Below are 14,345 nucleotides of genomic sequence, written 5' to 3'. Positions count from 1 at the left end.
TCAGATGCCAGATTGTGGCCCCAAGTTGTTGAAGAATCCCTTGTCTTACTGACGTCAGCGTGTCAATACTGTATATTTTTTAAATTCTAGTTTTCTGCAGGGAATCCGTATCTTCTCCTAGCATTAACCAATCTAGAATTGGGAGACCATTCAATTGCACACTCATGTCAGCATACACAAGATCAGTTTAGAGTCACCACTCCGCTTAAGAGCAGGTCTTTAAACTGAAGCAACAAACTGGAAACCCACACAGAGGGCTCTGCAACTGGAACTTAAACAAGGGTCCAAGTATCTCCTGCAGCACCATTGTGCCACCCCATAACCTTCTTTTTTTTAAATCAGAGGTAACATTCATATTTTATAATGTCTGACAAAATTTTATTTGCTTTTTTCCCTTCACTTAGCTGTGTTCTATAACACGGGTGTCGAACTCTGGTCCTGGAGGGCCGCAGTGGCTGCAGGTTTTCATTCTATCCTTATTCATTTGTGACCAGTTTTTGCTGTTAATTAACTTCTTTTGCCTTAGTTTTAATTAACTTGACTCAGACCCCTTTGTCGTCTCTTTTTCCTTAATTAGCAGCCAAACAATAATGAGACACAAAACAAGCTGCCACATGACCAGCTCACTTTTGCCCAGCTCATAATATCTGAAAATAACGAAAGGTGAAGGTCTCAGTAAGGTTGATCTCTCAGGTCACCAAAACATTTTGACGATGTTCTTAGAAAAAACAGAAAATCAAAAGTTTTAGAAATGTCTGCCGTGGTAGAATGAGAGCAGCAACAAGCGGTGGAATTAAATAACGAGTTTAATTAACAGCAAGAATCAGCTTTTCATTAAGAGACTGGTTGGAGTGAAAATTGGTTGGAGTTTGAAATCCCAATTTAGCTGGTCATCTGGCGGCTCGTTTCACATCTCATTTCTGTTTGGATCTCATTTAATGAAGAAAGGAATAAATTCAGAGAACTGAATCCTTAAAAACAGGACTATTGAAATGAAGGGAAAAGAAGTTAATTAGCAGTGAAAACTGGTCAGTGATTAGGAAAAGGGTTAGAATGAAAACCTGCAGCCCTCCAGGCCTGGAGTTTGACACCCCTGTTCTATAACCTCCTCCCATTCCCATCTTCTCGGCCACTTTTCCTGGTGAGAGCTGTGGCAACAGCAGGCCAAGCGAATCAGCCCAGATTTCTCTGTTGTGAGCTACAGATTCCAGCTCTTCCTAGAAAATAATGTTATCTTATCACGACTATTTTACAATAACCCATTCAATGACTTATTGCAATACATGGCTTGTGGCTGTAGGACGCATGACACAGTTTCTATCTACATATTTATATAATGGTATGAAAATCTGCGGTCGGCACGGTGGCGCAATGGTAGTGCTGCTGCCTCACAGTTAGGAGACCCAGGTTTGTGTGGAGTTTGCATGTTCTCCCCGTGTCTGCGTGGGCTTCCTCCCACAGTCCAAAGACATGCAGGTTAGGTGCATTGGCGATTCTAAATTGTTCCTAGTGTGTGCTTGGTGTGTGTGTGTCCTCTGGTGGGCTGGCGTCCTGCTCAGGGTTTGTTTCCTGCCTTGCGCCCTGTGTTGGCTGGGATTGGCTCCAGCAGACCCCCATGACCCTGTAGTTAGGATATAGCGGGTTGGATAATGCATGGATGGATGAAAATCTGCCTCAGAGTGCTGAGTAGATTGTCAATTATCTGATTTAAAATGATTTTGGGATTCTCCTTCACAGAAACTATCAAAAGAAACATGGAATGTCTACAAAGACATTGTGACACAGGACGTACCAACCAAATGAAGATATCGATTTATCAAGTTTTCTCTTTGCACTCTTGGTTGCATTTCTTGGTTGTTTCCGTAGACGTTTGTGTCTTTGGTTTCTGTTGCTCTCCCAAACTCCCATACAGATGACCCATTTACAAGTGCCTTGCTCAGAGAATAAATGGACAATGTTTATTTCACCTTGGTAACTGTCACCAGGGCTTTTAAGTGAACAAACAAACAAGGACCATGAAGAAGATCACATACATAGAGGACTGGCAGTAGCCTGCAAGAGCTGGACAAAGCCATTGATGAGAAACTTCTATCTGCTGTGCAACTAACACAAAGCAATGTTAGATGGACTGCACGTGAGGGAAGCTGCTGATACGACATTTGAGGAACACCTTCAAAAGGGCATCCTCTGCTAAAATTCAAAATGTCAAACCACATGCAGAGACCAGCACTTTAAAAATGTGTAGCAGACAAAATACGCAGGCTGCTGCTCTTTATCACTTCGTGTTTTACAGATAAATTTTCCTTGGCAAGGCGTAATTGTCTATTTTACTGTGTGTTGGGCAACATTAATGTTTATTATATAACACTACTGATTGGCTGTGAGTGCATCTAAGTTAAAACAGTACCCTGTTTTTCAATGGAGTTGACTACATCCATCCATCCATTTTCCAACCCACTGAATCCAAACACAGGGGTCTGCTGGTGCCAATCCCAGACAACACAGGGCACAAGGCAGGAACCAATCCCGGGCAGGGTGCCAACCCACCGCAGGACACACACAAACACACCCACACACCCTAGGGCCAATTTAGAATCGCCAATCCACCTAACCAGCATGTCTTTGGACTGTGGGAGGAAACCGGAGCGCTCGGAGGAAACCCACGCAGACATGGGGAGAACATGCAAACTCCACGCAGGGAGGACCTGGGAAGCGAACCCAGGTCCCCAGATCTCCCAACTGCGAGGCAGCAGCGCTACCCACTGTGCCACCGTGCCGCCCGTTGACTACATTGTTTCATTATTTTCTGTAAAACTTGATGTCATTTTTGATTAATGTATGTTTTAATAAATACCCCCTTAAGCTTTGTTACCTGCTTATTTCATTCTAGGTGCTTTATAATGCCTGCCTTCTCTCCATCTCACATTATTATGCCTTTGACTTCCACTGCTTACATTTTGATTAATAACTTTGAGGTGCATTGAGCTGAGCCAGACAAATAAGACAGTTATGCTGCATCATATGGAAGATTATGGGGACACTTGGACTGTGCCTGTCAGTCAAATGACATTGTTGATATCTACTTGTTTATACAGTTCAGCTGTAGCTGTGTGCTTCCTAACCTGCTAAGTCAGTTGTCAGAAGATATTTGCACATCTGATGTCAGCAGAGTGCTATGCAACAAATCTGCCAAAACCCACAGCTGACAGCGTGCATCATCATACAGTGCATAACAGAATAGCCACGACCGCACAGCATCCGACTGAATAAAGCAAGTCCTGATTCTGTTTCATCCTTATACTTACTCGTTGTAAGAAGAGTACTTCAGACTTCTCTTTACAAAAACCTCTAGTAACAGAAACATAACCCTAGAGTGACTTATGACATTAAATAAAGAAAAGAAAATCAGTCAAGTTGCTGAGATGGATACCCAGCTTATTACACTACCACGTAATGCGATGTGTTATATATGCTATGCCAAGATTACTTGTCCTTAAGCTGCCCAGTCATTCATTGTGCAACTTAATTAAGCTGACATTCTGAAAACTTTTAAATCCATCTATGCATGCATATTTGAACTCGGTGCAAGGTCATGAAGGGCTTGAGACTATGTCAGTGGCACTGGGTGTTAAAGTGATGGTGTGCCATTTCATGCCATGGTCTGTTCTGTCCCCCACTCTCTGTGTCATCTGTAGTCTCAGTTCCTGTTTCTATGGCTTGTGCTGCTATGCATCTCCTCCATCACATTCACACACGACTTGCTGCTCTCGTGTAGCGCCTCTTCACGTTTAGGTGACTCCTAAGCCCTGACATGACATACTGGTTTTGTTTCTGTGTTTCCCTCAGAACACCAAACAATGGTTCAAGCTCAGGCCCTCCGTCCCTCTTAAGTCCAACAGAGCTCAAGCTACAAACTGTCCTTGCTGCAGTTGGATACTGACTGACTTTTTTGCTGTTGGCATTTTAGCAATTCCAAGCGGCAGGACACTGAAGTGAGTTCAGATTCTCATTTCGTTGTGTACTTCGACGGTGGCTGCCTCACGCACAGGACCAAACTGCTTGGTTGAAATCCCAGTCCGGAAATCGCCTGTACAAAGAGCATGCTGAAATAAAGAAATACACTTATTATGTTTTTTGTTGTTAGTCTTTTATAATCCATTGATTGATGTGTAGGGCGGCACGGTGGCATAGTGGTAGCGCTGCTGCCTCACAGTTAGGAGACCTGGGTTCGCTTCCCATCTGCGTGGAGTTTGCATGTTCTCCCCGTCTGCGTGGGTTTCCTCCCACAGTTCAAAGACATGCTGGTTAGGTGCATTGGTGATCCTGTGACTTGCGGTGGGCTGGCACCCTGCCCGGGGTTTGTTTCCTGCCTTGAGCCCTGTGTTGGCTGGGATTGGCTCCAGCAGACCACCGTGACCTTCTAGTTAGGATATAGCGGGTGGGATAATGAGTGGATGGATGGATGATTGATATGTAAAAAGTACGATAACACCCGAGAGGTTCTAGTCACTTGGCATCTGAGGCTGATGGTGCAAATCCTGCACCTGGTCACCATCTGGGTGGATTTTGCACGTTCTCCTCATGTCTGTGACTTTCCTCCAGGCATGGGCACCACCCTCTCGCCCTCCTCAACATCGTTCAAGTAATACCAACTGTGTTACCATTTAATGGGAAGGATAGCCTGCATTTCAACTGTAAGCTTATTCTGATAAAACAATTATCTGCTAAATGTACTGCATCTTCTCACTAAAAATCAAAATCGACTCACATACACTCAAGAAATGAACTATTGGGGATGTACAAGGTAAGTATTTAATCTAAGTTACTTCAGTTTCAAATAATTAAATGTGATGGCATTCCTTAACTTTTTCTAGTTACATTGAGTTAGATTTGTTAGATGTCACTGTTCCGCTGCATGCCCTATCTCCGTTTTGGGAGCTCTTGAACCCGACACCGTCGATAATGTAACCGGATGAGCTGGACAGTGAGGAAACAACGAAGCAAGGGGATGGTGCAAAATGCAGACGTGCTTTTATTAAAAACAATCAAAAGCAAAAACAGTGTCGAAAGTGCAGTGCAATCAAAATATCAATAAAATAATAATCCGTTCAAACCAGTGAAAAAGTGAAGGTTACAATCCATTGAATAAATCCATAAAAATGAGTCTAAAATACTATGGCTGGAAGCAGTCCTTTAAGACAAAGCCCTGTGCCTTCTTCTACTGGCAGCTCCCCTGCTTCTCCCATCCAGGCATTGCGCCGGGGGAGTCGCCCTCCCTGCAGTTGTCCTTAACGTCCGGTGGCCTTTCAGTCCCTGGCTCTGTCAGACCGAGTCTTGGGTTCCCCAACGGCCAGGGGTTCACTCTCCTAAGCCTTCCTGACTCCCACTGCCCACCGTGGCCTTATGCGGCGAGCCAACCACCTTCCGGGTCACTCCGGCTCCCTGATCACTCAGCTGGAGTGACTGCTTCCTTCAGCCCCCCCGAATGTCGACCAAACACCCTTTCCAGGGGTCTCTCCTTCCAGCTGCCTGCAAAACACCAGCGAGTCTGCTCTCGATCGCTCACTCTCTCCATCTCGCCCGTCATCCTCCTCCTAACTTCCGTTCACTCCTTCCGTTCACTCACGCTCCTACTTTATATAATGGGGATGTGCAGCGGCGTAGCAAGGTCTGGTGGCACCCGGTGCGGAGTTTAAACTTGACACCCCCATGTCCACCAAAATATAAAATGAAATTTATGGAGAAAGCAATTTTTTTATTCAATTTATTCAATTGATTAAGTAAAGAGGGCATCATGTTAATTATTTTGTAAACAATTTTTTATGAATTAAAAAAAAGCAAAATGCCTTTTTATTAATAAGCCAGTTTAATGTACAATGTAAGAAATCTTTTTTCATAGTGATAGTACCTAGTGCATAACTTTATTATTATTACAGTAGAGTCTCGCTTATCCGACCTTCGCTTATCCGACATTCTGTATTATCCGACGTCCCACCGCAAAAAAAGAACAAAAAAACGCATCAATCGGCAACAAGAACTGCAAGTTGCAAGCGTAGTCTGTTTTTTGTTGTTAAGTTCATTTTTTCAGTAAAAGTTTTTTGTTGTTTTTTTGTAAAACATAATTACAGTGGATTATGTGGCCAGCCTTCTCTCACATGTGTGCGCGTGTGTCTCTCTCTCGTGCGTGTGTCTCTCTCGCGCGTGTGTCTCTCTGACGCATGTGTGTGCGTGTGTCTCTCTTTCTCTCGTGCGTGTGTGTGCATGTGTCTCTCTCTCCCATGTGTGTCTCTCTCTCGCGCATGTGTGTGCGTGTGCCTGTCTCTCTCTCTCTCGCGCGCGCGCGTGTGTGTGTGTGTCTGTCTGTCTCTCTCTCGTTGCACAGGGAGAGACTGAACACGTGCGGAAATCATCGGCACGCACAAACCGAAAGGGAAACTGGCTTGTTCGTATACCGAGTGTGTGGTCATGAACAGAGGCAAAAGTTTGGCAAACTTTTTGGTCATAACCCGATTTGTACGTGTTCAGAGACGTTCGTGAACCGAGGTTCCACTGTATTAGGTTCGTAATGTGTAAAATTATAACATTGTTTGACGTTTAATAGGCTTTTTCTTAACACCTCCCATTATCCGACATTTTCGCTTATCCGACGTTCTGCCGGCCCGTTCATGTCGGATAAGCGAGACTCTACTGTATAATACAATTTAATGAAAACTCAATTGTTTACAAGATATTGTCTGTTCGCTCGTAGAACGATCCCAAAGTAAACTTGTTTACTTTATGGTCGGTTCTAGAGCGGACAATACCTACCCACCCCACTGTGTAAAACATTTCGTGCCGACTATATTATTATGATGTTCGGGTTACAAATATCATCTTGTTGCACAGAACGACTTGGGCGATGATATATTTGTGGCAGGGATGAGACAATGAGTCACAGGACTGGTTGTTTGTTTACTTGAGCACCAGCGCAGTTCAAAAGAAACGAGACAGAACACCCCCCCCCCCCCGCCACGCACCATACAATAATACTAAATCATTACAGCATTACATCGTTCACCTGCAATTTGCTGCAATTAGGGATTGTTAAAGCCCATGTAAATTATTTGACATGTTATTTTATGTAACATAAAGGTGCATTAATACAAAACCTGCAATTTTTTGTCACCCCCTCAGAGCTGGTACCCGGTGCGGGCTGCACCCACCGTACCCTCCTTCCTACACCATTGGGGACGTGGCTCAGGTGTGGCGATTAGCAGTTCCCGGCATCGATTACAGATGCAGATGACTCCTCACCTGTGCACATAAGCGAGGAAACGCCCGTCTCACGTAGCGCCCGATAACCGCTCCGGCCACACCACCACGGCCCCTGTATAAGCTGCGAGTGTGGTGATTATTTATTTAAAACTGGCTTTTTCTTCTGAGCCGTGGACCCACCTGTTACACCACCATCACCGGGAATCCCCTACCCTAAACCTAACACAACTGATTTGTGTTGAAACAAAGCAATCACAGTGTTTTCTTTCAAGAGCAGCATAATGCGTCTCACTTATTTTATGTTCATCATACGTACTCAAAATTAAAACTTTTCTAATCCTCACAATGAGGTATTCCCATTTCCCCACTGCACAGATAAATTATCTTACAATAATTAAGTTTTATGTACATGACTATCCCAGATTTGCATAAAGTATGATATTTTGCATAATGAGCTTCCTCTTTTGTTGACGTCGTGCCCCAAAGGATCCGCACACCTTTGTATGCTTGAAAATAAAATGAAAGATGTCAAGTCAATTGTTTTTTCCCAGAATGCCATGGGTTTTTGAGGGTTTAGATAAGCCAGCATATGATATATGCTGTATGTGACTACAAAATGGCTGGCATTGAACCCCAAACCCAAGACACAGTAATACAACACATGAATTAGAATAAAATAAAAGATATTTATTCTTCCAAGCACCTCTTCACAATTCTCTTCAGCAATCAGCCAGAATTACAACGTAAATTAAACAATAATAAACCATTCTTCCTCTTTCCTTCCTCCCATTCAGTGTTGCCTGCTGCTTCCCGACTCCCCGATGTGAGGAAGTCGGACCTTGGAATTCTCTGGCGTCACACTGTGTCCTCGCAGGAGCACATCTGGGCCATAAGAAAAGTAGGGGGGTCCTCCCCCAGCAGTGCCCTCTGTCGATCCCAGGGACCCTGACAGGGCTGCACTTCTGGACTCCCAAGTCCCAAGCACTCCTGATGGTGTCCCGATTGGATTAACATATGAGGACCACTGCCACTTAGACTAAGGGGGGTGGAACCCCTCCTGATCTTCTGCTTTTCTCCGTCTGTCCATTAAACCACTCCAGCTGGGTACAAATTTATTTCCTTGCCTCTCCAGCTAATCTGCTTGCGTTATTGCACTGGCCTCCTGTCTGGGTAATGAACTATCCTCCGATCTGCCTGGGATGCTTGTTCTCCTGCTACATGTAGAAATATATAACAGGACGACATGCAGAAGCACGACTGCCGCGTCTGTTGAGGGTTGTTTGTCCATCGCGGAGGCATCACAGCGCCACAGAAACAACTACAAGCTGACCGCTGCCATGGGCAAAGCACCAGTCACCCGACAGGTGATGCAGGGAACATCATAACTGGGCCATTGATCTGCCCGACCCTGCCTGTATAGCTGAATGGTAGATCCCGCTACCATAAATAACACTGCTGTTCCTGTTTCGAGTTGAATGAAGTACTGAGACTCAGCCACATCATATATATATTTCCTTTTTTTTAATACACATTGCCCATCCTTCATCAGAAAAGCATACTTTTTTATTTCCAATACTGTAATATAAGTAATGCTAATAGCTAAAGTGCAACTCGATTACCTTCTATAAATGAACCACCACACACTTAACTAAACTATGCATTCATTAAATCTCACCACTGTCTGCCATTATCATTCATATATAATGACATAAGGTTTAGTTGGATTGACATAAGAAAAACATGTATCCTTAACTAAAAAATATGTTTAATAATCATATGCAATTTAACTTTAATGAAAGGGATCAGCTTCTTTAATTCCACACGGAGACATTCATTTCATTTACCTTAACCATGTCATGTTTTCTGAACACATCAACTTAAAAAAAATCTTTCATTTTAAAACTAATCAAACTAATTGTGTGGAACCATTGTACAGAACTGAATTAAATTCATTTAACAGATCATTTTTTGAGTAGACAAACATGTATAGAGAGGTATTGAATAAATTGTGAGAAGCCTGGGTACATATTTACAATTTTTAATGATAAAAATGGTAGTGCTGGTGTAATAAAGCACAAAGAAGGCAGAAAAAGGTTTGGGGAACTGCCTCCTATATTGTACAGCATACAAATCCAAAATGTAGATCACGCTGGAACAAATGGCACTGGAAGCACAAGTGCATACCTGCAAAGCCAATTCTAGAAACCAGAATGTCAATGCTTTGTTATTTTCTTCTGATAGCAACACTCCACGGAAGGAAGGTGCAAAGTTGACATGCTAGAAAGACCAAATATAATGCATAAAAGTGCTGCCAAAACATGACAAGTTCAGCGTCTTAATGTAAACAACACTAGTGCATGGGTTAAAAGCAACAGTGTTACTAGTTAATTATGAGATTCTAAGTATAGAAAATGAAAATCCATCCATCCATCCATTTTCCAACCCGCTGAATCCGAACACAGGGTCACGGGGGTCTGCTGGAGCCAATCCCAGCCAACACAGGGCACAAGGCAGGGAACAATCCTGGGCAGGGTGCCAACCCACCGCAGGACAGTATATCAGTGGTTATAAAATCCTCAGCAAAGATGGACGTCGTAGAAGAAGACGCAGCGTGGCGGATCAACACAAAAGAAGCCATCACTGCAGTCTGATTAGTGATTCGAGTCTGTGATACGCATTCCATTTCTGGTATATCCAAATCCTGGGATGTAACACAACTTCTGTATGCAACCAAGAGCAGGTGGTAATGATGAGTTGTTTCATCTTCCCAAACGTTGACTACAAAGCCTCCCAGAAATGCAGAAGGTAATCCATATGGTGAATGACTGCTTCCTCAGTCAGTTAGTTTCAGGCCAAACTCAGGCGGTAACAGCTGGTTAGACCTCGTTGCCTTCAAACAAGATTACAGTGCATCTGGAAAGTATTCACAGCGCATCACTTTTTCCACATTTTGTTATGTTACAGCCTTATTCCAAAATGGATTAAATTCATTTTTTTCCTCAGAATTCTACACACAACACCCCATAATGACAACGTGAAAAAAGTTTACCTGATGTTTTTGCAAATTTATTAAAATTAAAAAAATTGAGAAATCCCATGTACATAAGTATTCACAGCCTTTGCCATGAAGCTCAAAATTGAGCTCAGGTGCATCCTGTTTCCCCTGATCATCCTTGAGATGTTTCTGCAGCTTAATTGGAGTCCACCTGTGGTAAATTCAGTTGGTTGGACATGATTTGGAAAGGCACACACCTGTCTATATAAGGTCCCACTGTTGACAGTTCATGTTAGAGCACAAACCAAGCATGAAGTCAAAGGAATTGTCTGTAGACCTCAGACACAGGATTGTCTCGAGGTACAAATCTGGGGAAGGTTACAGAAAAATTTCTGCTGCTTTGAAGGTCCCAATGAGCACAGTGGCCTCCATCATCCGTAAGTGGAAGAAGTTTGAACCACCAGGACTCTTCCTAGAGCTGGCCAGCCATCTAAACTGAGCGATCGGAGGAGAGGGGCCTTAGTCAGGGAGGTGACCAAGAACCCAATGGTCACTCTGTCAGAGGTCCTCTGTGGAGAGAGGAGAACCTTCCAGAAGGACAACCATCTCTGCAGCAATCCACCAATCAGGCCTGTATGTTTGAGTGGCCAGACGGAAGCCACTCCTTAGTAAAAGGCACATGGCAGCCCGCCTGGAGTTTGCCAAAAGGCACCTGAAGGACTCTCAGACCATGAGAAAGAAAATTCTCTGGTCTGATGAGACAAAGATTGAACTCTTTGGTGTGAATGCCAGGCGTCACGTTTGGAGGAAACCAGGCACCGCTCATCACCAGGCCAATACCATCCCTACAGTGAAGCATGGTGGTGACAGCATCATGCTGTGGGGATGTTTTTCAGCAGCAGGGACTGGGAGACTAGTCAGGATAAAGGGAAAGATGACTGCAGCAATGTACAGAGACATCCTGGATGAAAACCTGCTCCAGAGCGCTCTTGACCTCAGACTGGGGCGACGGTTCATCTTTCAGCAGGACAACGACCCTAAGCACACAGCCAAGATATCAAAGGAGTGGCTTCAGGACAACTCTGTGAATGTCCTTGAGTGGCCCAGCCAGAGCCCAGACTTGAATCTGATTGAACATCTCTGGAGAGATCTTAAAATGGCTGTGCACTGACGCTTCCCATCCAACCTGATGGAGCTTGAGAGGTGCTGCAAAGAGGAATGGGCGAAACTGGCCAAGGACAGGTGTGCCAAGCTTGTGGCATCATATTCAACAAGACTTGAGGCTGTAATTGCTGCCAAAGGTGCATCAACAAAGTATTGAGCAAAGGCTGTGAATACTTATGGACATGGGATTTCTCAGTGTTTTTATTTTTAATAAATTTGCAAAAACCTCAAGTAAACTTTTTCATGTTGTCATTATGGGGTGTTGTGTGCAGAATTCTGAGGAAAAAAATGAATTTAATCCATTTTGGAATAAGGCTGTAACATAACAAAATGTGGAAAAAGTGATGCACTGTGAATACTTTCCGGACGCACTGTACATCTGATTACGTTAAGAGCACAACCAGCCCTTAAGTCTAAATTTGCCTATAAAATGTAACGAGAAGTTTAACTTACTTAAGGCCCATGTTTTAGCATTCTCCCACCTTAACCCTCAAATCCAGTGCTGAAGGCACCAAGAAGACAAGGCTGATGTTGCTTCAGTTTCATTCTGGAGTTCCCTTGGGTCCAGATGACCTCCTGGACTAGGCTGACCTCTGATGAAGAACTTTCTAGAAATACTGGCACAATCTCCTGCAGGATACTGGGCACCCTGACAAGGCCAGCAATGTCAGCAGATGCTTTTCCAGTTTGCGATAATTCTACTCAATAAAAGTGGTTTATGTTTTTGGGAATCTTTTTGTTATTTTTCTCATAATTTCTCCTCTCACTCCTTTATAGGTCCAGTTTCTTTACCTGAAATCCACTCCGGCGTAATTAATCTTATTGAGTTCAATATCACGGTGACTTTGACATGTATGGCCACTGGTTGAGATGTTTCTTATCATCTCAGAGGTACAAAGGACACCAAGGATTGATCCAAGTCAGCGGTTCCTAACCTTTTTTCTCTCCCGTATCCCTTGATTATGGTTTTTCATTTATGAGGACCCCCTCTCTTCATTACCCCCACCCATCCCTCAAAAAGGTTTTTTTTATTTTCTTAGGTTAGCTAAATAATCAAATGACTCGAATTAATTTAATGACATTTATAAGCTTTTATTTTTTTTACTAGTCATTTAGCCCGTTACAATAACGGGCGCTAGAACAGTAGTGCATAAACATTAGTAGGAACAGTCTATATTAAATGGCAAGGGACTTTGACCTCATTCTTTTTGTTGGTCGTATTTTTCTTTCTTTCAGCCTTTCTTTTGTTGATGTTTACTTGCTGAGCTGACCGTTCTTCGTGGGCTGCCGCCGTGTATTGTGTGACTTTAATTTTCTGTGACAGTAATACTGTCTTGTACGGCTCTACTCAATAAGTGCGCGCACAAAAAGGCGAGCTTCAAAAGGGCGACCTCAATTGAGCGCGGCGAATAAAGGCATTCGTAGATAATTTAGTTCAAATGGCTCTGGAATATGTGAAGAGCAACAGGTGCAGATCTTTATTTACGCGCTCCTTTATTTGCTGCGCCCAATTGAGGTCGTCCTTTTGAGGCTCGCCTTTTTGTGCGCGCCCTTATTGAAGGATACCGTCTTGTACATCCGCTGGCTTGTACGTCCGTAATATATGTCCGTACGTCCGTAATATACCTTTAATTTTCTCTGACAGTAATACTGGCTTGTATGTGGCATTAATATGCGTCACTGTATTGTGTACCTTTAATTTCCTCTCGCAGTAATACTGGTTTGTATTTCCGTAAAACGCCTCTAACTTTCTCTTACAGTAATATCGCGAGTCGCACCGTCCCCGCGCATGCGCACTTCATCAGAAGACACCCACACACGGACACCTGGACGCACATAGGGATTTTATATATATAGATTTTTTTTTATATATATAGATTTTACATTTTACAATTTATTTGAATTTTTTATAATAGCAGCCTAACATTAAATCAAAACAAACAAAAACAGCATTAAAATAATTTTTTCCCACATTAACTTATGATGAAAGTACATAACAATTATTTATCTTGATATTCAAATCTTCCAACGTGGCTCTTAATAATTTTATTGCGATTCTTGAGTTTGATTCATGGATCCGAGTTTGTTAAAATCAGGTTCAAATGAAGACAGATATAACCTCAAATCGGGAGCTGCGTCAAGCTTATTACGATTTTTATTCGTAATATATCCATAAGACGAGAATACTCTTTCGACAAGCTCTTCCGTGAATGGAAATCCATATCTCAAGCATTCAACAGAATATTTTCTCTTCTTTAGTGAGTTTTTTTAATTGCGTTAACTTTATCTCTTGCAAGAACAGGCCTATCAGTCGCTGCACCCTGGTCCCCTTACGCTTGGAAATCATCAGACTGCTCCAAAGTACTTGCAGCAGTCGAATCAGCAGGTTCAATTTCAATGCTAACTGCAGCTCTCTTAAGAGTTCCAGTTTTCGAATAGGAACGATCTGACCTATTAATACACGTTACTCACTTGACGCCCAATCAAACACTAAAATGATGGAGCGCTTTCAATCACAGAGACAGTTTTGGCAGTTTAGGCAGTCTCACGATATGACTAGTGCTGGGCGGGTCTACTGACATCTTTCACGTAAGTCTCTCTTTGTAAACCAAAACTCATATCATTTTGTTTTTGTGTTTCTATTTTAACTCTTTTTGGTGTTTTCCGCCATTACCAATATTATTTTTACATACCCCCAACCGGTCCACCACATTGGGAACCGCTGATCTAAGTGATAACAGGAAACTACTGATGATATCGAGAATTTGGCGAGCAGACAACGGGCCTGTTTACTGCTACGTGTACAACAATGTCAGTAACATGGCCAGCAAACCCTTTAGTCTTGAAGAAAAATGTAGGTTTTTGATAAGAAAAGAAAAAAGGTATTGGAGATCCACCCTGTACCTGGTAAGAAGTTATGAGCTCCATAAAG

The sequence above is a fragment of the Erpetoichthys calabaricus genome, chromosome 17, assembly GCF_900747795.2.
Source record: "Erpetoichthys calabaricus chromosome 17, fErpCal1.3, whole genome shotgun sequence".
Lineage (NCBI taxonomy): Eukaryota > Metazoa > Chordata > Cladistia > Polypteriformes > Polypteridae > Erpetoichthys > Erpetoichthys calabaricus.
The sequence above is the reverse complement of the archived record's forward strand: the minus strand, read 5'-3'. Positions refer to the sequence as shown.